A 23,208-nucleotide genomic window follows, 5' to 3' on the forward strand; every position below is an offset into this window, starting at 1 on the left:
ATGTAATCTTTTAGTATTATTTTGATAATTTAAATAGAATTTTTAGAAGACCAAATGAAACACAACATATAATACTATATAAAAGTATATAGTATTATAAGAACAATTTGGTGCTAAGTTTTAATATAACTCTCTACCTGAGTCTGACCCCTTGTAATAATTGCTGTTACATTACAGAATCCAGGATCATGGTGTTTCACCATCTGGTTTATACCATCTCTTTAATCAATATTTATGAATATACTTTTCAGGGGTTTTATGAATCATTGTACCTTATAGAAGGTTTTTTTCTGTTTGTTTTTAAATTAAGTTATTTTGTGAACATCACTGGTACTCAAGCATTTTGTGAACATTATTAATACCTGATGCCTTTTATATGGAGCAGTTTATATTGAGAAGGATCCCTCATGATGGTGGTGAAACTCTATGCCAGGATGGATTTACATATTCCATTTAAAAACCTGCAGCTTGGAGAGAGATTTCATCCCAGTCCCAGACACATGCCCAAAGAAAATCACTGGAGCAAGACTCATGATAAGTTCCCAATGACTTCAGCTCTTCCTGCAGATTGGAAGGCCTCCAAAATTTCTATCTTAGCCACTATGACTTTCACAAGGTCCAGTCACACACTTCCAGATATATTTCTACTGGGATGATCTGCTTTCATTAAAATTCAATACACCTAAAATGGCCCCAACTGATTATTCTCCTGACTTTCATGTTTCTCACATCAGTATCCACTTTCTAAGTCACTTAAACCCCCCCAAATCAGAACATTAATGATATTCTTCCTCCTTCATACAGATACGAGTTCAACAAGCCCTGTCTGTTTTGGTAATGCTAAAATTATTGCTTTTCCCCACCTCCATGCTTATTTAGCTTTTACCACTATTTCAGAAGTCTTCAAATTAATCTCTGCCTCTTCTCTTCTTCCCTGACCAATCCCACTGTTATATGAATATGTCTAGAGTGGTCATGCAACATTCCGGGACACTAAAAAATTTCAGTACATTCCTTATTACCAACTTGGGTTAAATCACCTATAGCATTCAAAGCTGCTTATCATTTAGAACCAATCTACTTTTCTAGCTTCATTCTCTCACAGCTGCCACATTATACAACTCTGAGGGCACCATTTACGTTACAGAATATACCTGCTCACTATACCTCTAATAGGTGTAACCATACAACTCAGTGTGAAGGGTGCTCTCTGGAGTTGTGCAACATGGAGCTCAGTAACATGGCTCTCTTCCATTCTGGCCAGACAAACCCAATTCTGTGAAAGGGCCCTTTCAGCCTCTGCATGTTTGGATTCTCTCTGCCTAGCAAGCCTAGGCATTAATATCCCCCGTCATTAATATCCCTTCTCTTGGAAACCTTGCCTGGTTTCCTCAACACTTTCCCTGTCTTCTGGCATCACTCTAATTATATTTGTTAAGTTCATGTGTTGAGATAGGTGGGAATTGGACCGAAGTAATTTTTAATCCCTCCTCATTTCAGCACTATCTTTTCTCCACACCTTGGGCAAGTTACTTTACTTCTCTGAGCCTCATCTTCCTGTAAAATGGAGGTAATATCACCCACCCATTCCCATATAGCATCTGGAAGATTAAATGAGATCACAAATGTGACATAACACACTTGGCATAGTTCCTAGCACATCGTGAATGGTCCACATATATTATTTGTAGTGGTGGAAGTGGCAGCTGCCCCTCAGGTAACGGTCATGGTTTCTATTTATTTTCCTAGCTGGGAAAGGGAGGCCCATGGAGACTGTGCCACTTACAAGCTGTGAAGCCCAGAAAAAGTTCTCCTTACCTTTTGGAATCTTGTTTTCCTTTCCCAATGAAATGATCAAATGACGCAATGAGTAAGAAAATACTTGGTAGACTAGGCAGGTTGTATAAATGCAGGGTGGCAACATCAGCGTAAGCACCTGGGTGGCAGAGTGTTCTTTTGTCCCTTATTCCCCTCTGGGCCTTGCACCACCATGTGGATAAGCATGCTCAGTCTACTCCTATACGACCTACTGAATGTTTGAGCAGAACTTTGTATATGAATCCAAAGAGTTATGGAACATAGTCATTATTTGCTTTTAGAGTTTGAAGAGATTTTAGAGGTTGTTTGCTTCAGTACCCCATCTCACTGTACCTACTGTCATGTCCAGGGTCATAAAGAGATTTAGTAGCTGAACTCAGATCTGTATCCAATTTCTCAGGGTTTTCTTCCCATTATTCTTTGCTGACTCCCTATATTAAGCTCTCATAAATGAAAAAAGTCTACATTTAAATGTTATTCATTTTTACATTAATCAGAAACTTAGCAACCTAGTTAAGGGACTTGATGGAAAGTTTTCTTAAAGACAGTAGAAGAACTGAAAATAATAGTGCTGGAATTTCACACCATTTTTCTGTGAAATATTTTCTTTCATCTGCAAGGAAGAGCACTGACTGTAGGTTTGAGCCTGCATCCTCTTGAGAAGAGGAGGATGTGCATAGTGACTGATGTAGGGCAAGCAAATGGGGTCAACACCTAGGACTGGAGTAGAGAGAAGAAGAGGTGGAGGCAGGCATCCTCAAGCTGAGAGGGTTTTCTTTTTTCCACTTCTTTGTTTTAAAAAAGTTTATTTATTATTTCGAGAGAGAGAAAGAGCAGAGTGAGGGGCAGACAGAGAGAAAGAAAGAACCCCAAGCAGGCTCCATACTGTCAAAGCAGAGCCTGATGCGTAACTCCATCTCATGAACCGTGAGGTCATCACCTGAGCTGAAATCAAGAGTCAGACGTTTAACCTACTGAGTCACCCAGGCGCTCCTTTTTTCACTTCTTTAATGCCACTCCTGCTGTTACCATACAGCATGGTTGTATCTTCATCCTCCTTTCCCTGACACAACTCTGTTAGAGCACTTGAATGTACCATTGCCACTAACACTACTCAGATGCTGGGAGTTCCTTGAGGTGAAGGAACTTGTCATTTACATTCTTTTAATCTTCCTTAACACCCAGTAATTTATTATAGAGGTTTTGTGATAATGGATGAATGGATGGATGGTAGGATAAAAAAAAGGGAATAAATAGTGATAGAAGGCCAGACGGAGTGAGGAAGAAAAGCAAGCCAACTTACTCCTTTGCTACCAAGCTTCAAGCACATTTTAGAGTAAGTTTTCAGAGATATCTTGAGTTCATTTTGTTTTCGCATCCCTTAATCCAAAGATTACCAACTGGTGCCCTCTGGGCTAAATTCAATCCAGGCATCTATTTTGTACCCTTCCCATATTGGCCCTCCAATATAAATAAAGAAATAAAGAAATTCATATTGTAGTGAATTCTTTGCCAACGTTTAAAATTGGGAATGTCATATTTTAAAAGAATCCAGGTTTTTCTGGAAAACTCAGCAACAGTGGTCTTATACTTATATCCCCTTTGGACAGGGCAGACACTGTCCTATGTGCCAAAGTAGCAGTCACTGACATGGATAATAGTCAATTGTCATTTATCATTCATGTTCAAATTTTTAAAAACTCTGACTCCTACTTCTTGCTTATTTTATTTGCTTGGTCCCATTAGACTTTAGAGTTCACCGCTCTGGCTTGCTTCACCTGGTATCACAACCTCTACCCCACACTAAAGGAAGAAAAAGATTGAAGAAGAGAAATTTTATGAAAGTAATGTAGTAACAGTACTCACTCAGCTTCTTCCATGTGTCTGGACTGTACTACTTTACATATCCTAACAGTGTACTCTGTGGATCAGCAACTAGTCTTATCGCCATTTTATAGTTGAGGAAACTGTGGTTTAGATATTAGGTAAGTCGTCTGAGGTTACAATTCACAAGTATTTATAATCCAGATATTTCTGCCTCCAAAGCCTATCGTTGGAACCATTACACTGCCTTTGTACTCTTTCTTAACATATAAATGATGAAATCAGCCCTATAATATACTTTCTTCATCTCTTAGAAAAAGCAAATAAATATTGATTAACTGCACTCAAGCAATTTTAAATTAGGCAGTCAATTTTGAAGTGCTCCAAATCGTGCCTATTTGTGTTCATGCGGTGGTGGGCTGACATTAATAACATGCCTGGATAAATTCCCTCAGCATTTGGTAGTTTGAAACATCCAACATACAGGTGGGAAGATGTGTATAGCAAAGAAGTACCAGAAAATCTCTTTCTTTTCTTTTCAATTGAACTTATTGTGACACGTAGGGAATTCATTCTGAAAGATGGTGGGTTTCTTAAATGGTGGCTAATTCTGATGCATCTGCAAACACTTGACTCTTTGGGTACCCGAGCTCCTTCTGCAGTCATGTGTGCAGAAGGGGACGTTATCACGGAATCAGAGGCAACCCAGACTCACTGTCATACTCTCCTGCCCCCTTGCAGCATGGGAAGGCTTCTTTGCAGTCTCTTTTTAGTTAATAGCTCCTATGTCTTCATTAAATACATTGGTCTGGTTCAGTTTTTTCCTGGTAACATTTCATTTTTTCTTTTAATTGTGCCCTGTGAAATTTTTCGAGAAATTCTTATTTAAAACAAATGCCTACTCCTACCCCCCACCATTATTATGCAGCATTATAATAACAGATCTTATTGGCTGTTCCACACTGTACGGAAGGCACACGAGACCTTGTCTAACTGTTTATATCAAGGACTATGCAAGCAAAAACCCTAAGTTCATGTAGTGAGCCTGCAGTAGGGTGGAAAGTTGCTTCATTCAGGGGATACCCAAGGGTATTAGAAGGATTGCTGCTTTGTTTTTATGTGAATACCTTGCAAGAATACGTGCCCACAGCTAAAACCAACAAAAAAATTGTTAAGCCTATTTGTCGCCCATTTCATGATCGTAAACCTTCTAGGGAGTCATAACCTAAGCAGCAGGTTGGCCAAATGGGAACAAATGATCAGTTAAATGTAACTGGAGACAGTCTCACAGGTTTTAAATTGTTTTTCTCCTAGTAGGAAGAGTGTGTTCTGATGTTTAACATAGATGTTTGGATTTGATCACGAATTGCATTCCTGACAACATCCTGGAATACACTGTACATTAGAATTTCAGAATACATATTAATGTCTTCGTAAGTGTTCAGTTCACTGGTTTATGCCCTTTTCATTTGACAGCTGCCACAAGAAGCTCCTTTCTGTGGCAGCTCTCAAGTAATGTGATTTCTGGGGTGCTGAAATCCTTTCTCAAATCCCCACCTAAGAATATGATCCCCACAAATCTTTCCCCTGGGCTGGGAATTCCCACCATTAGTTACTGCTCTGTCAGGAGACACCGCTGTCCCTGGGAAATGTGGCCCATTAAGATCTATTAGATCCGCCGCTGTAAAACTGATACATTTATTTCTCTGGACTTATAAATTTTCCCACCTCTGTACCTAGGCAGGGGACATTTGGAATGTTCTTATACATTTTTGTGCCATATCCAGTTGCTTCTCAAAAATCAAAGAATATGGCCCGAATGTTACATCTGCCATAAAAATCATCCCTGACTGCTCCAGCCCAAAACACTGTCTACCACATTAACACTGTACATATTTATGCCTTCACTAATTCATCATTAAGTGAAGAATAGGGTGTTAGAAAAATATTGAAAGCAGAGAAATAAACATGCGGGTTTGCCTTTGGGTCATTTCCCTTAGGGCAACTCTTCTCTAAGTAATAAGTGACCCAGAGGATAAATGCAATGACTTTAGATGATGCATGGATTCTTTTTTAATTTCAACTATTACTTATTTAGTTTTACATTTATTGTCTAACTACATTTGCTACCTAAATAACCCTGGTTTTTTTAAAGCATGGAAGTGATACAAAGGTTTTTTCTTCTTTTTTATTTCCAAAGGTTTTTAAAAAATAAATATATTTGACTAAAAAAGAAGCACGTAAAGTTAATGGGAAACATTTAAATTATAATATAGGCAATACAAAGATATAGCAAAAACAAAAAACAAAAAAACTGTGAGGTAGATACTCAGCATTTATAGACATCAGGAGAATCATTAAGGGAATTTGTGAAAACTAGAATTTAGAAAGTTGTTTTAGGAAAAACAGACCTGGAAATAAACAATTGGTAAATGCAACTTGGTTAGGGCTGTGATAGGGTTATGATAATACATCTTTAGGATCCCACCCAAGCTATCAGCTGCCAGGGATGGAGCATCAGAGACAAACTGGCTTGTGTACTGCCTATTTGATCCCCCATATCTGACCATGTCTGAGTGTATATCTCATCTCCTTAGAAACTACTTGAGGGGCGCCTGGGTGGCTCAGTCAGTTAGGCGGCCGACCTCGGCTCAGGTCATGATCTCACGGTCCGTGAGTTCGAGCCCCGCGTCGGGCTCTGTGCTGACAGCTCAGAGCCTGGAGCCTATTTCAGATTCTGTGTCTCCCTCTCTCTGACCTTCCCCTGTTCATGCTCTGTCTCTCTCTGTCTCAAAAATAAATAAACGTTAAAAAAATTTAAAAAAAAAAAAAAAGAAACTACTTGAGCCTTGGCCCAAGAGGGAAGGATTCCCTATGCCTTATCATCCCTCCACACAGTAGTGCGTGCATGTGAACTAATTGTTCCTCAAGTTGATATCTAAGGAAATGCATTGTTTTTCATGGATCTAGCAGATAAAATAGAAATGGATGTACATTTTAGACTTGTCATCTTACCACCTTCCGGATTTATAATCTTAGTATCTCTCAATTAGTAATAAAAATTCCCTCATATTTTGTTGTTTGTTTGTTTGTTTGTTTTTTTTTTACAGTGTCCTGATTAATGAGCTAAAGCTCTTGGGAAATACCTTACCAAAAAATATTGTGTTTCAAAGAATAACCAAGATCCAGCTAAATAGGACTCTGTAGATTGAGGAGAGGGGAGCTAGTTATAAATCCTGGAAACTCGGAATTTACAAGATTCTACCCAAGATCTCTGTAAAACATCTGTCGTGAAGATCTGAGTAACTTCACGGCTTGATACAGGCAGGGCACACACGTTTCCTCTCCAACTTCACTTTCTTTTCTGTCCTCTGGAGTCTCCATGTAAGGCAGATCCCCTAGGAAATAGCCTAACTCTGAGAAGAACCCAGGTTTGGGTGTCAGACATCTCCCGGGTTGGAATCGTAGTTCTGCTGCTATGAGCTGTATGACCTTGAGCATGTTACTTAACTTCTCTATGTTTCCTCATCAGTAAAATAAGATTCATAGCACCGTATCTTTACAAGGTTTGTTACAAAGTTTTGTGGTAAGGAATGTAAAACACTTGGGATATATGGTGGGATTCATTTTATGATTATTATTGTATAAAAGGAAGTTTTTCTGGAAACAGTGTTATTTTGACAATATGAGGTGGATTACTCTTAATATCCAAAATTTAAGATGAGCCTGAAAGTAAGAAAGAAAGAAATACATGATGCACATAGGTTCTCACACATCAGCTGAGATCTTGCTAGAAGTGCAGAATCTCAGGCTCCAACCCAGGCCTACTGACTCAGAATCTGCATTTTAAAATGATCATCAGGTGAGGCCGGTGCATCTTAGGATGGGATAAACACTGGTGAGTGGTATTTCCTCTTCCTCTGTTTTTTAATCCTGGACAAGAGGAACTTGTCGGACAAACTTCATTTCTTGAGCAGCTCAAAAATAATGAAAAACAACAAAAAGAGTACCATGCACTCTTTGAAGCACTTGGCATGCATTAATTTGTTTAACCCCCACAGCAGCACAATGAAATGCATACTGTTATCATTCCCATTTTACAACTGAGGAAACTGAGGCACAGAGAGGTTAAGTCACTTAACAGGAGCTATACAGCTAGTAAGTGCGGGGTTCTGGGATTGCAACCCAGGAATTATGGCTGTAGAGTCTTTGCTCTTAACTACCATGGATTCCAGCTTCTTCCTTCTACCACTTCTCTATATCGTGGTTGAACTAAAATATGTGATCCAAATACGGATGCACCTGCATCTTCCCTCCAGGCAAATATTTTGCCCCCAAACTCCCTGGTTCCATCTAGAAGTGAATCTAGAAGTAAAGGTTCACAAGCCTTAATCTTCCCCAACTGCCTCTGTCAGTGTTTAGAGCTGCATTTCTTCTTCCTAGACTTAGTAGGAGCTTCCTCGGCTGACTTGCTGTCATGATATTTCTCCCACTCCAGGCTGTTCAAATTCTATAGCCAGAATTATCTGGTAGCTCTGATCACCTGTTCCCATTTCAAAACTTCAAAAGCTTCCCTATTTGATTATAATGCACCTGCCTCTACTTGAGATCCGTTTCCTCCTAGATCCTGCCTCAAGCCTGCCTTTTCAAAACTATTTTCAACCATCTGCCCCAAAACATGCACACTCACAGAGTGCCCCAGCTGCACGCTCACTTTCATGGGCCATGCTTTTATCTCTCTCTAGAATGCCATTTTCCATATTCCGTCATCCTGAGCCATACTCAGGCCCCTCACAGATACTACATTTTCAAGAGACTTCTACATGTGCAGAGCCAAGATTCATCTTTCTCTCCCCCTTTCTTGTCCAATTCTGTGACTCTCTCACAGAAATATCTTGTGTTAATATGGGACATGTGCCCTGTACTAGGCTAGTTAAATGTTCTCTGAGTAAAAATATTGACCATAGGTAATGAATGCTACTCAATCTACTGTCAAACTTGACTTCCTGAAGCATATTTATCCAGTTCTCTCTACAAAGTATCTGGCATTTAAGCAATTGCATAATAGTCCATTAGGGAAGGTGGTAGGAGAAGTCCCCCTTCACCCTGGAGCAGATTGCTCTGAGAAATCTTATTCATTCATTGATTTTCAACACACGTGAAAAGCAATGAATCTTGCATGAAGACCAGTAAATAGCTTCATTGCTATCCCACTCCACTCACCTGTTCTCCCTTTATACCTAAGTTTATTTTACATGCATACATATATTTTTAGACATACGTGTAAAAAATAGTTTGAGCTGGAGCCACTGTCCAAAAGAATTCATTTTCTAAAAATGTACATACCCTTTGATATGACACCTTACTTCTAGAAATCCCAAGAAATTACTGTGAATACATGCAACGATTATGCTACGAGGATGTTCACTGCAGGGTGGTTTATGATAGCAAAAATTCAAAATAACTTAAATTTCCAAATTGATAGTGATTAAATAAATCATACTGCATCAAACTAGTGGCATTCCATAGGTAAAATGGTATTGAAAATGTTTGTGGAAATAGGTTCACAATATATTTTTAATTGAACAAAACATGTACGAAAGAATAGAGAACCCAGAAATAGACCCATATAAATATGTCCAACTGACTTTGGACAAATGTGCAAAAGCTATTCAATGGAGGAAGAGTAGTCTTTTTAACAAATGATGCTGGGGTAACTGAATATATCCAGGCAAAAATAAAATAAAATAGATAAATCTTGACATAAACCTTATACTTCATAAAGTATTTAATAATGGATGGTAGATTTAAATGTCAAATGTAAAACTAGAAAATATGTAGAAGAAAACATAGGATAAAATCTTTGGGACCTAGGGATAGGCAAAGAGTTCTTATATATGAAACTGTAAGAATGGTCCATAAAAGAAAAAAAAATTGACAATGATAATGTAGACTGTCAAAATTAAACACTTTTGCACAAAAGGCCCGACAAGGGAATGAAAAGACAACCTATAAGCTGGGAGAAAGTATTTGCAAACTACATATCTAACAAGGACCTATATTTAGTCCTTGAGAATGAAGAATTCTCAAAGCTCAGCAGGAAACAAAGAATAAAAAAACAAAAATCCAGTTGGAAAATGGGCAAAAGACATGAATAAACATTTCATCAAAGAGGATATATAAATGGCAAATAAACATATGAAAAGATGTTCAACATCATTAGCCATTAAGGAAATGCAAATTAAAACCACAATGAGATGTTACTTCGCATCTATCAGAATGGATAAGTAAAAACTGATGATAATACCAAATGCTGGTGAGGACTTGAAGAAACTGGAGCACTCATTGCTGGCTGGAATTTAAAACGGTACAGTCATTCTGAAAATTAGTTTGGAATTTCTAACAACAATAACAAATAAAACAAAACCTAAATATGCATTTAGTGTACAAACCAGCACTCACATTTTTGGGCATTTACTACCGAGAAATGAAAACTTATGTCCACACAAAAACCTATACATAATTGTTCATAGCAGCTTTATTTGTAATAGTAAAAACTGGCAATGGCCCCAATATCCTTCAGTGGATGAATGATTAACTGTGGTACATTCATATGGGAATACTACTCAGCAATATAAAGGGATAAACTATTGATGTGTGTAACAATTTGGATGAATCTCATGGGAATTCTGTTGAATGAGGAAAGCCAATCTCAAAAGGTTACACATGCATGATTCCATTTATATACATTTGCACAATAACAAATTTATAGAGATGGAGAAGAGATTAATGGCGGCCAGGGGTTAGAGATGGGTGGAAGAGGGAAAGGGGAGGGGTGTGACTGTAAAGGGGTAATGCAGGGATCTGGGTGGTGATGGAGTAGTTCTGGATCTTGATTGTGGTGTTGATTCTATGAATCTGCATGTGTGCTATGATTTAAAAAAAATTTTTTTTAACGTTTATTCATTTCTGAGAGACGGAGACAGAGCATGAGCTGGGAAGGGGCAGAGAAAGGGAGACACAGAATCTGAAACAGGCTCCACGCTCTGAGCTGTCCTGACGTGGGGCTCGAACTCACGGGTTGTGAGATCATGACCTGAGCTGAAGTCGGATGCTCAACCGACTGAGCCACCCAGGTGCCCCTGCATGTGTGCTATAATTACATAGAACTACACACAGATACAAACTCATGCATGCATATGAGTACATGTGAAACTGGTGAAATTGAATGAAGTCTGTGGATTGTACCAATATGAGTTTCCTAGTTTTGATACTGTACTTCAGTTATCTAAGATTTTACCATTGGGGAGAACTGAGTGAAAGGTACACAGGTACCTCTGTGTACTACTTTTGTAATGCCCTATGAATCTACACTTATTTTAAAATAAAAACTAAAAAGAAAAGAACTATTTTGCTACATGTGATAACTTGGATGGATTTCAAGGACATTATACTAAATGAGAAAAATCACATCTCAAACAGTTACATAGTGTATAATTCCTTTTATACAAGATTGTGTATTGATGGTTGATGAAAATGTTACTACAGGCTTTCAAGAACTTAACCCTGAATTTCCTCTAGAAGAAATGATTCAGTATTTGCTAATTGTTTGTAGTGACTTTACAGAACATAACTACCATGAAAGCAAGAATCAACTTTATATAATTCTCATAATGGCAGAATTATATAGACAATACATTAGTAGTTGCCCAGGGACAGGGACAAGGAGGATGGTGATGGAAGGACAGACAATAAAGGATTCCACAAGTAGTTTTATGTAATGGAATAGTTTTGTATATATATTATGTAAATCTGTACATGGAATCAAATTGCATGGATGTATACATACACAGGTATAGTTGCTATTATATAAGTGTCAGGTTCCGGCTTTTGATACTATATTACATTTACATAAAGTGTAACCATTGGGGAAGCTGGGTGAAGGATATGCTAGACTCTGTACTATTTTTGCACCTTCTTGTAGTTTATAATTATTTCAAAATATTAAAAGTCTGCAAAACAAAATATATAAATTTTAAACTATACAACCACATATATATAATTTAAAATTGATAACTACAACTTGAAATTTCAAGTCCTAATTATAACAGCTGATTATTATAAAAGTTTAGGAGGAAATACCAAAGTTATCTAGGATGATATCATTGTGTGCTAGGGGAAAAGTATCTTTAAATTTAGATTTAGTCTTGACTACAATTAAATTTAGCCAGGATTTAGATTTAAATTTTATTCAGTATAGAGATAACTTTAATGTAACAAAAATTTAATCTATAATATTAGTGTTTTCCTATAAATTTGGGAATCAACTATATATATTTTATAGTTAACTTTCATATAATTAATTTCATATAATTTAATTTGAAATATTAAAATTTATTTACTACTTGAGTGTGTCCAATAAATTAGCTTGTGTTTCTATCTTAAAATATAATGGATTAAATGAATTAAAATTTTAGTTTAGATTGGGAAGTAAAAGAATTATATTAAGATTACAAATATTATTGGAATATGTAAGAAAAGATTCATCATATATAGAGGTTTAGTGTAACAGAATTACAAAAGTTACTTAAATATTAGGGAAAATTTGTTAAATAGAGGAAGTATTTAATTTCATCTTCAACATATAATATATAGTAACTTTATAAATGCATTATGAAGTTTAAAGAAATTTCACTTATTGTACACTTTTAAAAGTGGTAAAGATATGTAAATAGAATAATAAGATACTCTGTATGTTAACTAACTAGAATTTAAATAAAAACTTGAGGGGTACCTGAGTGGCTCAGTTGATTGAGTGTCTCTTCATTTTGGCCATGATCTCATGGTCTCTTGATTTGGTTATGGTCTCATGGTTGTGAGACTGAGCCCCACCTCAGGCTCTGCTCTGAGTGTAGAACCTGGTGGTTGGGATTCTCTCTCTCCATCTCCCTCTGCCCCTCCCCTGTTCTCTCTGTCTTTCAAAATAATAAATAAGTAAGTAAGTAAGTAAGTAAGTAAGTAAATAAATAAATAAAAACTTGAAACAAACAAAAAAACCTTCAGAAAAAACTAGACTTATGAATATGTGACTTAAATAAATAGAATATTAACATTGTTTTAAAGTAGTTCCAGAATATTCCCTTTTCCATATCCTGAAGAATATCCAAACCTCAAGTTTATACTATAGGATATAGATACTCATTTCATTGGTATGTAGGCATTACAAAAGAGAATTATGAAACTCTTTTATTATGGGTAAATGATGGAAATGAAAAAAGGGAAACAAAATAACACAATATAACTTAAATATGATGTATAGAAGATTAGTCAAACCTTATTCATTTGAAATATTCTATATTTTATATTGATTTACAGATACATTCACTGAATTTCCTAAGAACTCAGAAAAATATCATCTCTAGTTTTTCTCATTAAGAAGGTGTGCAATTCTGAAAAACAGCTTTGAGGATTCCTTGTCCCCCGCCCTCCTCTTGAAATGAAATGAGCATGAGTTTTGATGTCAGAAGTGAGTTTAAATCCTTGCTCTGACTCTTATCAGCCATACCACCTTGAGCGAAAATCATTTAACTACTCAGAACCTCTGTTTACTTTTCCGTAAAATGAAAATAATAACATTTGCTCATATAAAAGTATTTGTCATAAAGCAGGCACTTTGTGGAGGGATTCCCCCCTTTTCCCTTTAACTTTATGGATATTGTCAATCTTGTACCTGATCATGCTTCCTCCTTTGCTTGTGGACTGGAGCAGTGGCAGCCTTGGTACTCTCGTGAAAAGGGTTATGCATTTCTGTGTGTGCATCTCACCCTTGGTCTTATTGTTCAAACTTTATTTTCCCTGTGCCTTACCTTTCTCTGGTAAGTGTCTTATCTCTCACATTATATTTATGTTGGGAGCCACCTTAAGTCCTTTGTGAAAGGTGTTGGGGGAAAGGTACTGGATATGTATTGGCTGGTTCCTTTTCCCCCTTCCATGACTAGACACCAAAAGACAGGCCCTTCCTCCCTCTGTCTGTGGTGGACAGGTCTTCCAGGGCTTATGAGAGCCCACCCTGCTCTCAGCAGGCTCATAGAGTTTCATTTAGACTAGGTTAAGTAAAGAAGTGGCAATTGGAATCTTCTAATACGTTCGGCACTTGATTCTTCAAGTGACTATTAGCTGTTTTGTGTAAAGCTCACAGCAAATTCTTAATCCTCAACCAGCTTTCACCTGTCATCCAGCTGTTTTCTGCTTAGGGAATTAAAGTTGATGTTTGTAACTAAGCAAAATAAAAGTATTTCTTTAAGAAAAAGTATGTTTTTTAAGTGAAGTGTATGGGTGCATGACAAATTTCAGAAAAAAATAAGTGTCCCAGATTGTAATTTGATTTTTTTGGGGTTCAATTTTAGCAGTTAACTGTAGTACATTGTTACAGTTATTGATTAGATATTTCTTTTTCCCTGTTGAAAAGCACTGTCACTGAAAGAGATAAAACTCGTATTCCCTAAACTTTAAGAGTGAAAAAAAAATATGCAAATAAGTATGAAAATATTTTCTGAGGTTTTGAGTGGGATCGAGATGTGTGTACTGTGTATATGTTTAAAATCCTTCCACCTGGTCAAAATGCTTTCAAAAGAGAAGGAAGAGCTGATGCCTGTTGTTCGGACTGGAGAGTATTGTGATTACATTGAAAAGCGTGGCCTCTCTTGAAGTTTAGTTTTTTACTTCCTTTATTTGAGTATAAAGCAAAAAGGAGATTTCTCTAAGATGTCCTAATAGAAGCTTTTGAGTGATCTGCAGAGGTAGCATTGAGGTGAATGGAGTCCATCAAGATTTGCCAGAAGTATGAAATAATTATCGAAAGGATTCCATTAGAGACAAAGCTACCTAGACTAATAGAGACAAAAAAGGCTGACCCTTTTCAGGCTCTTAACTTTCTCTAATGGATGGCCGTAAGTTAAAATCAAGATTCAACTGGATCATTGATTCTTGAAAGAAAAATATTGAGTATAGTGGCACATAAGCAAAAGCTGGAAAAATGGTCAGATAGATTTATCTTTCAGTTAAAGCTTGTAATGACAAGTATTTTTATTATTTCCTAGGATTTGTTTTTGTTTTTTGAGCTCACAGGAATAGACGGTAAATGATGGGTTACATTTTCATGGAGTAAATATTAGTTTTAATAAAGAAATGAAGACTGCCTCTAATAAATGCAACATGGTTGTCAGCTCAACAAAAAATCATCTGCGGATTTTTAAAGATAGTTGCCATTAGACGTTACCTGTTAAGTGCAGAGTGATTTGTGGCTACTAATTGACCCATGTGTCAAATTTTGCACTTTGCTCTGAGGGGATTATGGAAGTGCTTCTCCGACAGAAAGTCCTAGAGGTATATCTTGCAGCGTGCACTTCAGGAGCCAACACATAGCATATGCACACAAACATGTACTTAGCTAGGATAAAATGGGTCCAATACCTGAAGTTATCAGAAATTTCCTGTGTTGGTTGAAAGCAGCAACTGATGCCTTTGCCTCTGGTTGTTCCAAAGCGCTTTCTTCCTGCAGCTGGGTAGAAGTGTTCTGAGTATCAAATTGGTGATTAAGTGGTCTGTTATGGAAGGAAAATTGCTAATAATAGATAAAGGTATTGCCATTGTCTGAGTGTAGGGTCAGCTGAAGTCATAGATGTCAAGGAGAGAAGTCAAACTGGATGAGGCATTTTGGTTGTCATTTAAGTTAATACTACCGTTGCTCCTGATAAGCAAGCTGGGTTGAAGTGGCCAGTAATATTAACATGGAAGAATCTACTTTTAAATCTCAAACACAGCACTAGGATGAATAAGAAAATTCTATACCATTTATATGGGCATGTTAGTATACTCAGTATCCTTGTTAAAAGCTGATCATTAATAAATTTTATCAGTACCCAAATTAATATTCTGAGGGAATATAGGAAAACTGAGAGCACAGTTAATGAAACTTCTTTCCAGAGAATCACATACTATTGGTGTAATTTTATGTTGAGCCTAATAAAGAATTTCATAATAATGACTCAGCAGATTCTGGATACATTTCTATCAAAGTTTTCTAATTTATCTCATTGAAAACTACAAGTATTTTACAGAATCAAATAAAGTTAGTTAATCAACCAATAAATAGTGATTAAGTAAGTCAATATAGATACCAACACACACACACACACACACACACACACACACACACACATATATATGATGAAGTGAAATCATGTATAGTTGGACTTTTATTCATAAAATATTTTATGAAATCTAAAGTAATTTCTCTTAAATATAATACTACCTACATGTTATTCTGAGTTCCAAAACTTCAGGTAACTATTGCCTCACTATGTGTCTGTATTATAATATTTGTATAGTTATACTTTCAAAACAAGTTTTCATATATATATATATATTTTTTAATTCTTCCTTAACAATTCTATAAAGTAGGTGGAAGAAATATTACCATTAGCTTTGTTTTACAGATGAAAATACTGAGGCTCAGAAGATTCAAGTAAGAGATTTATCCAAAGTCACACAACAACCAAATGGCAGAGTCTGGAATAAAATCTGTCTTCTCATGTTTTCAAAAGTTGTGGGGTGTGGGTGTAAGTGTGGATGAGGTGGGTAGTTACCATAATTACTCTTCATAGTTGAAGATACTCATGCTGATGTCCTTTGTAATAGAGTGATTTACTAGGTGAAAGAGCGGGGTAGGGGAGAGAAAAAGAAGAGAGAAAATTAAAGAAAAAAATATATATATAGGTCCACTTTCTACAGTTCCTGTTTTGTGAATGTCTGTTTGCTTGTAAGATGTTTTCATGTTTTGTGACTCACATGTATGCCTTCTAGACTACATGAAATCGTTGTTCAAAAAAGAGAAACTATATCACAGAAAATGAAAATTGTCATCCAAGTCAGTGTCAGCTAAGCTATTTGCAAAACAGTATCCTCACAAGTATGGCCTCTGGGAGCCATTGATTGAAGCTAAACTAGACTGAAGGACACCAGCACTTAATAGTATTAGAAAGTTTATATTAAAGCTGTTGAAATAACTCTTACATTGGTATCAGAAAATGAGGTTGGAAGGTTTATTATCACTTTTTCTTTTTTTGCCTAAAAATCTCTTACTTTTATGTTTGACTCATGAATAGGAAATATCTAACATACTATGCTAGATCTAGAAATGTCTGCATGGACTTTAAGTATGGAGAGTACAATTATATCCTGATTGGTTATAGTAGTATTTTATAACATTCACAGATTTAGTGTGTCTTAATGGGATAGAATAATTTGTAATTATCTCCTAGGACTGTCTTGAGACACAAATAAATCAATGATTATGAAGTAAGTGCCTTCTATAAATTTGACCCTTGCCATGAGAGAGTAACCCAAGCTAAGTGCCCCATAGCATATCTCTATTCTCATAGACAAGAGTTTATAAGTTGAGGATTTATTAAAAAAATCTTAGGATATAGATAGTAAAAATATTGGAATATGTACTCAATTCCCTGCATTATAATGAGAATTATGGAGTCAGAATTTTTAAATGTTACATAATTCATTTGTTGACAGAATTGATCAGGTCCAAATGCTATTTTTGATTTTGTAGACAACACTGATGAATAATTTGGAAGAAAGAACACTAGAGTATGAATGTCTTAGAAATGCTGAAATGTTTTCAATATATATCAAAATATAAATCCCACTAATTATGCATTTATATTATATATTATACTCTGGGCAAGAAAAGGGAAGAAAAAAGCTTGATTCTTCTCTAATTGGTTTTTCAGGGTTTCAAGTAACTATCATATGTTGAATGGATAGCCTATTTGGAGTGAGCAGGCCCGAAGTAATGAAAATACGCAGGGCAAAAGATCTGCCAATAAGAAGCTTTTTTAACATGATGGAGGTTGTAGGTTTCCCAGCTATATAAGGAGGAAAAAGGATAATGGTGCAGAGTACAGATTCTGATAGTCCAAATGTCAGGCCAATCTTACCAAGTAGCAATACTTGTGTAATAAATTAAACCAAGCTAAACTTGGTTTAACTCCAAGGAACAGTGTCATAATTATCTATCTATCTATCATCTATCTATCTACCTATCTATCTATCATCTATCTATATACCTATCCATCTATCTATTCTACATAATAAGAAAGGAGACAAAGCATTTGGCTTTTAGATGAAATTAACACCGTCAGAATATTTTCAGAGCCAAGTGTTTTAAAATGTTGACATGTTACTAGGTTCCTTTGCCATTAAATATATATGTAAATATATATGCCATTAAATGTGTGTGTGTGTGTGTGTGTGTGTGTGTGTGTGTGTGTAGAATATATAGAAAATGTCCAATTGAGAAAGTCTTGGAGAAAATCTGCCTACTCCGTCAACTGCTTTTGGGACATGGTTCGAGGGCAAGCAGAAGAAAGGAGGAAGGTTCATTTAAGTTCACATTAATAATAAAAAAAAATTTTGGATTGGGTTTGCATCCCTTTCAAATGGAAAAAAATGTGATTCCTTGGGACTTCTTTTTATATTTTACATAAAGAGAAATAAAAAATCTCTTAATATTATCAAAGATTTAACAGGTTCAGAGGTCTAAAGATAGAGCTCATCCTCGAGTTAATAGCTTTACTGGTAATATCTTTAGCTGAAAAAGTTTTAAATGCGATTTACATGGAACAAATCAGTTTTAGGCTTCAACATACATTTCAATCTGAAGCAGTTTGCAAAATCCAACTAAATATATCAGCAAAACACTTCACTTATTTGAGATAAGCACATGTATTTGCAAACGAGTCTCTCTTTATATTATAAAGTAGAACCAATTTTTACTTAGAATTTTATTTTCTTGTCATTATATGCTAGGTCTTTGTTTTATTTATTTATTTTTTTCTCTTTACCCTTGATTAAATAATTAATTTGACTTAGATTCTATATGTTAGTAATCAATCTCTGTCTCCCTCCAAAATCTACCTTATCTGTTAAGAGTCTGCATGGTTGAGTTTGTATAAACTCCATAGCCAGTTAACTAAATGCATTTTTTCATTTCTCAGCTTTTGTTTTGAACAAATAAAAAAAAGCAGCCTTTATTTATTTTTCTTTTTGTATATCTTTTGAGAAAATCAATCAAATAATACAAGATTGGAGGAAAGGGCCATATTTGTAACTATTGTACTAAAGTCTCTTCATTCTGTGTCTACATAGATACAGGTTACATAAATGTCAACATGAAAATAATTTAAAGTTTTATTTCAAAATGATGATGTATGCTGATTGGGGCTGTCAATGCACTGATAAGAAAACAAATGAAGTATTCCCATGATAGATGAAAATCTTGAGTAAGACTTTGAATTTCTGAATTTTTCAATTATACACACATTAACTTCAGTACATAAATTTTACGGCCAGGCTATTCTCAAAAAATGGATACTCTTCTCCTTATTTTCCAGTGAGATACCCAGTGGAAGATTAACACTGCATCTAGGAAGAATCAAACATAGGATGTCTGTTTCAGCTGGTGCAAAAAAATAAAGCCAATAAACTAGAAAAAAAATGCTTCACACTTGCTTTCAAACTGTTAAGTCGCTAGTGTTTTACCATTGTTTGAAACATTTAAACATTTTGTCACATATTTAAATTACGGATGGGCCACTGAGTCATTTTCTTTATAGCTCATCACCCACTGTTTGTAAATTATCCATGATCCACATGAGCCTGGGACAAACAGCCATATGTGTGTGGGATTTAGAGGAAGGAAGTTCTCTTTTGTTGCAGAACTATTGCTTCTGTCTTACTTCACTCACTTGATTTAATACTTCAAAAACTGACTTATTTTTTCCTGTGCATGATTTTCCTGCCTGTTTTGTACATCTAGCAAGCATACAAATAATATCTTAAGATTGAATATCAGATCTGGGCATACTTTTCCATGAAAGATAAAATGATTATGTTTTAAAAGTCATTCTGATAAAATGATAGCCAAAAGATTAAAAATAAATTCAGACTAATCAAATTTTTAGGATGAAAATTTTCTAAGCCAGTAGGATAACAAGAGTAAATTTGTTTACCGACATACAGCACTAAGGAATATTATAGAATTACAATTTTAACCTGAAAGATTATTTATTTCAACACCCCTGTTGATAGGAGAAAAAGCCAAAAGCTTCTAGAGTTAGGTGACTTGCCTAAAATTATACTACAGTTGACCAGGAGAGTTATTTGTTCATTTATTCTACAGATATTGTTGGAGAACATACTATATGTTGAATATGGTGGAAGATCCAAAGATCCAGACCATATTTGATAGTCATGAGAAATTAATAAGATAGTAGAGTAGAAAGACACACAGATAACTAAACTAGAAAGAGAATATAATATCATAAGGGTAATACAAGTAAAAGAAATTACAGGATTTGAGAGAAAAAGTTTAGAACTCAAATGTTCTTTCTCCTGGTTTATCTCTACCCCCACTAGAGTATAAACTCCATTAAGGCAGGGATCTTCCCATGTGTCATAAAGTATTTGGTACATAATAAATGCTCTATGAATGAATAATTGAATATTCTTTCCATAGTGTAATGCTGCCTTTTAAAAGCAGTAAATGTGTATACTCCTTCTAGACAGCATTTATCCTCCTCACAATGGCTAGAAGATCTGCTCTCTCATTGACTATCCTGTGTTTAATACCATTAAATATTCCTGTTTTGCCATATTTAAGCAATAAAATAAAATACCCTCATATTTATCTTTAAAGTATGCAGCTTGTAAATCATGCATTCTAAAGTATAGAATTAAAAACATGAACAGAGCCAATCTCATTTTTCCTAACCTATTCCTAGCATATATAACACATATGTCTTATTACTAGGAAAGTGGGTTTTATATATATATTTTTTTTTTCTTGGAAAAAAAAATTTGGCCTCTTTTCATTGTGAAACTTTTGGCTTCTAGGATATAGACTAATATTTTAATCCTCAAATACACATGCTCACAATTAAAGAACTTGGGAAGATTTCTAATAAGAAAAATGGACATTGTTATATGACCATGCATGAAATCCTAATGCTTTTAATTATAATCTGTGTGATTTAAAGGGGGGAAAAGAGAGAGAAATGAAATGTCATCTCTAGGGCATGTATTTCAGGGCAAAAGGACTAGAATGACTTAAAAAGTGTGACAACCTGTTTGGGTCTCTATAAGTAAAAGAAAATGAAGAACAGGAAGAAAAATCTCAGGCATAGGGCCTTGTTCTAGCCAGAATTATTCAGATAGTTTTCTTTGATTCCCTCTTTACTGTTGCATAAACATAATGCACTTTTAAAATTTGTTTAGAATATTTTATGAAAACCATCCTCTTTACATATCATATTCATATTGAAGAGTGTGAAGAGTATTTTTGCAAGAAAAATGTCAAATAGGGCAATACTGAAAGTTAGCATTTTTGAGAGCTTTACATAGTATATTATTTACATAAATATTAGAAGTACTGTGTATACATAATTCTTTTTATTTTTTTTGAATAATATTCAATTATAAGAATATGTTAAAGACTGAGTCCATTAGTTAGATTTCATCTCTGAATTCTAAAACATGGAATAACCTATAGTATATCATAATCAGATTGGAATTCTGAGCATATCTAATACATGGATCATTTGCTAGAAAATAAATTTTCTTGCCTTTACCCAGTAAAGGGAGAGGGCATTAATTTAAATTTAAGCTGAAATAGCAAATCTGGCTGAAAATAAGGAAAAAGTATGTATTTAAAATTGAGGAGATAATAGCGATGATACAATGTTTTATTTTGAGAAATGCACATTTTAAAGTTATTCAGAAATAGCTATATTATGAAAAGTACTCCAGCACTTTTTGGCATTTTTACTGTTTAAGTAAACATTAAAATTTTTAAATATATAATTATATGTGGCCATCAGAGTAGTCCTGTGTCACGAAATACACAAGGAATTTGAGTCATTATGTACTTTGAAATATCCTAACAATAATTATAAGATTTTTTGAAATCATATCAGATTTGGTTAATTATCAATTATTATTACAACATGGAAAGAAGTTGTAAGTCTCCTAGTGCTGGCAAAAACTGTTTAAAAAAAAAAAAAGCAGCAGCCCCAACCAATATAACGGCAAAGTAAGTATTCTTAGTAGTGGAGTTAAATATTTTAAATTATACTGGTTTGTGACTCAGTATTCAGCATATGGTCCAGGGATTGTGCAAAAGTAAAAATTGCATGACAGAGATATGAAATTTCTAATCTAATACCATAGAAATAACTGTTTGACGTTTTATAATTTTGTAAAGAGCAGGACACAAAATACATCTGGTTACAAAACAAAAGTCTAATAAATGTACCTTTGCATGGCTGACTTTGAAGTCCTTCCTTATAAATGGGCAATGCATTTTGCATTTTTTGGTCATTTTCCCCAAGTGCCTTTCAGTTGTAACAATCTGAGTTCAGTTTCCTAAGAAAGAAGCCCCTCTTTCTCATTCGTCACATCTAAGAGGTTAGAGAGTATGTTTAAACAGATATATTTTCTTTTCGTCTAACCTTGTCTGGAAGATATAGGAAAACTAATTTGCCTTATTTACATATGGCACAATCTATCCAGTATTCAAGGGTTTGTCAGAAACAGGAACCTTGTGCATTTCCATGGTAACCGATGGCATGCTGACAGTATCTGGCTTGTTGCAGCTTCGTCTAGGCAGGCCGGCAATTAATCAGCCATCTACATGCACAAAATTCTTTGTGAGTGAATGGCAGCGCGCCTCTGTAGTGCTGTCTGTGCTTTTACAATTTTGTATTCCTGCCGGGCAAAGTACTTTTTTGTCTCTTCTATTCATTTTCCATAGCTCCCCAAAATGTGCTAGAAAAGAGTATGAGGGGGTGGGGAGAAGGGAAACACATCTACCTGTAATTTCAAACTGACATTATTTCTCTCGAGCATCAAATATGCCAGGGTGTGTTTCTTCCTTTTATTCCATGCCTCATAGCGTGTTTGCCTTTTATTTTTTTCTGAGTTTTCTTGGGTTTGTGCTAGATAGTCCCTTAATCTGTGTCTCAAGGCCCTTTATTGTGGTGGAAGTAGGGCATACCTACTAAAGCAAGTCTGTGCGTAAATCATGGCTGGACCTGTGTCTGCAATGTGGAGGAGCCTTGAAGTCCTTTCACGTTCCTTAGTTCTGTCCTCTCAGCTATGTAGAATGGGATATTATTCCCATTTTGCAGACTGAGAAGCAGAGCAGTTAAATGATTCACTTCTCCCATTGCAAGTTTGGGGTAGAATACTTCAGTGGTCTTGCCCCTGTACCAACACAGAGACACTGGCAGTTTCCCTTTATGTATAGTGATGTGTTAAGGTATAGGGATCACTCTTGTTTCATTTGGGATCCTGGAGTTTCTTCCTCAAAAAATAGTAGTACCGTTTAATTTTTTCAATTGGAACATTGTATTGTCTAGGATCTGGACAACAATGTGAGGAAGTCAACAGTTTGGGCCTTGCCTTGGGTGGTTATAAGAAAATCGTATTTGGATT

The sequence above is a fragment of the Prionailurus viverrinus genome, chromosome C2 (assembly GCF_022837055.1).
Source record: "Prionailurus viverrinus isolate Anna chromosome C2, UM_Priviv_1.0, whole genome shotgun sequence".
NCBI lineage: Eukaryota > Metazoa > Chordata > Mammalia > Carnivora > Felidae > Prionailurus > Prionailurus viverrinus.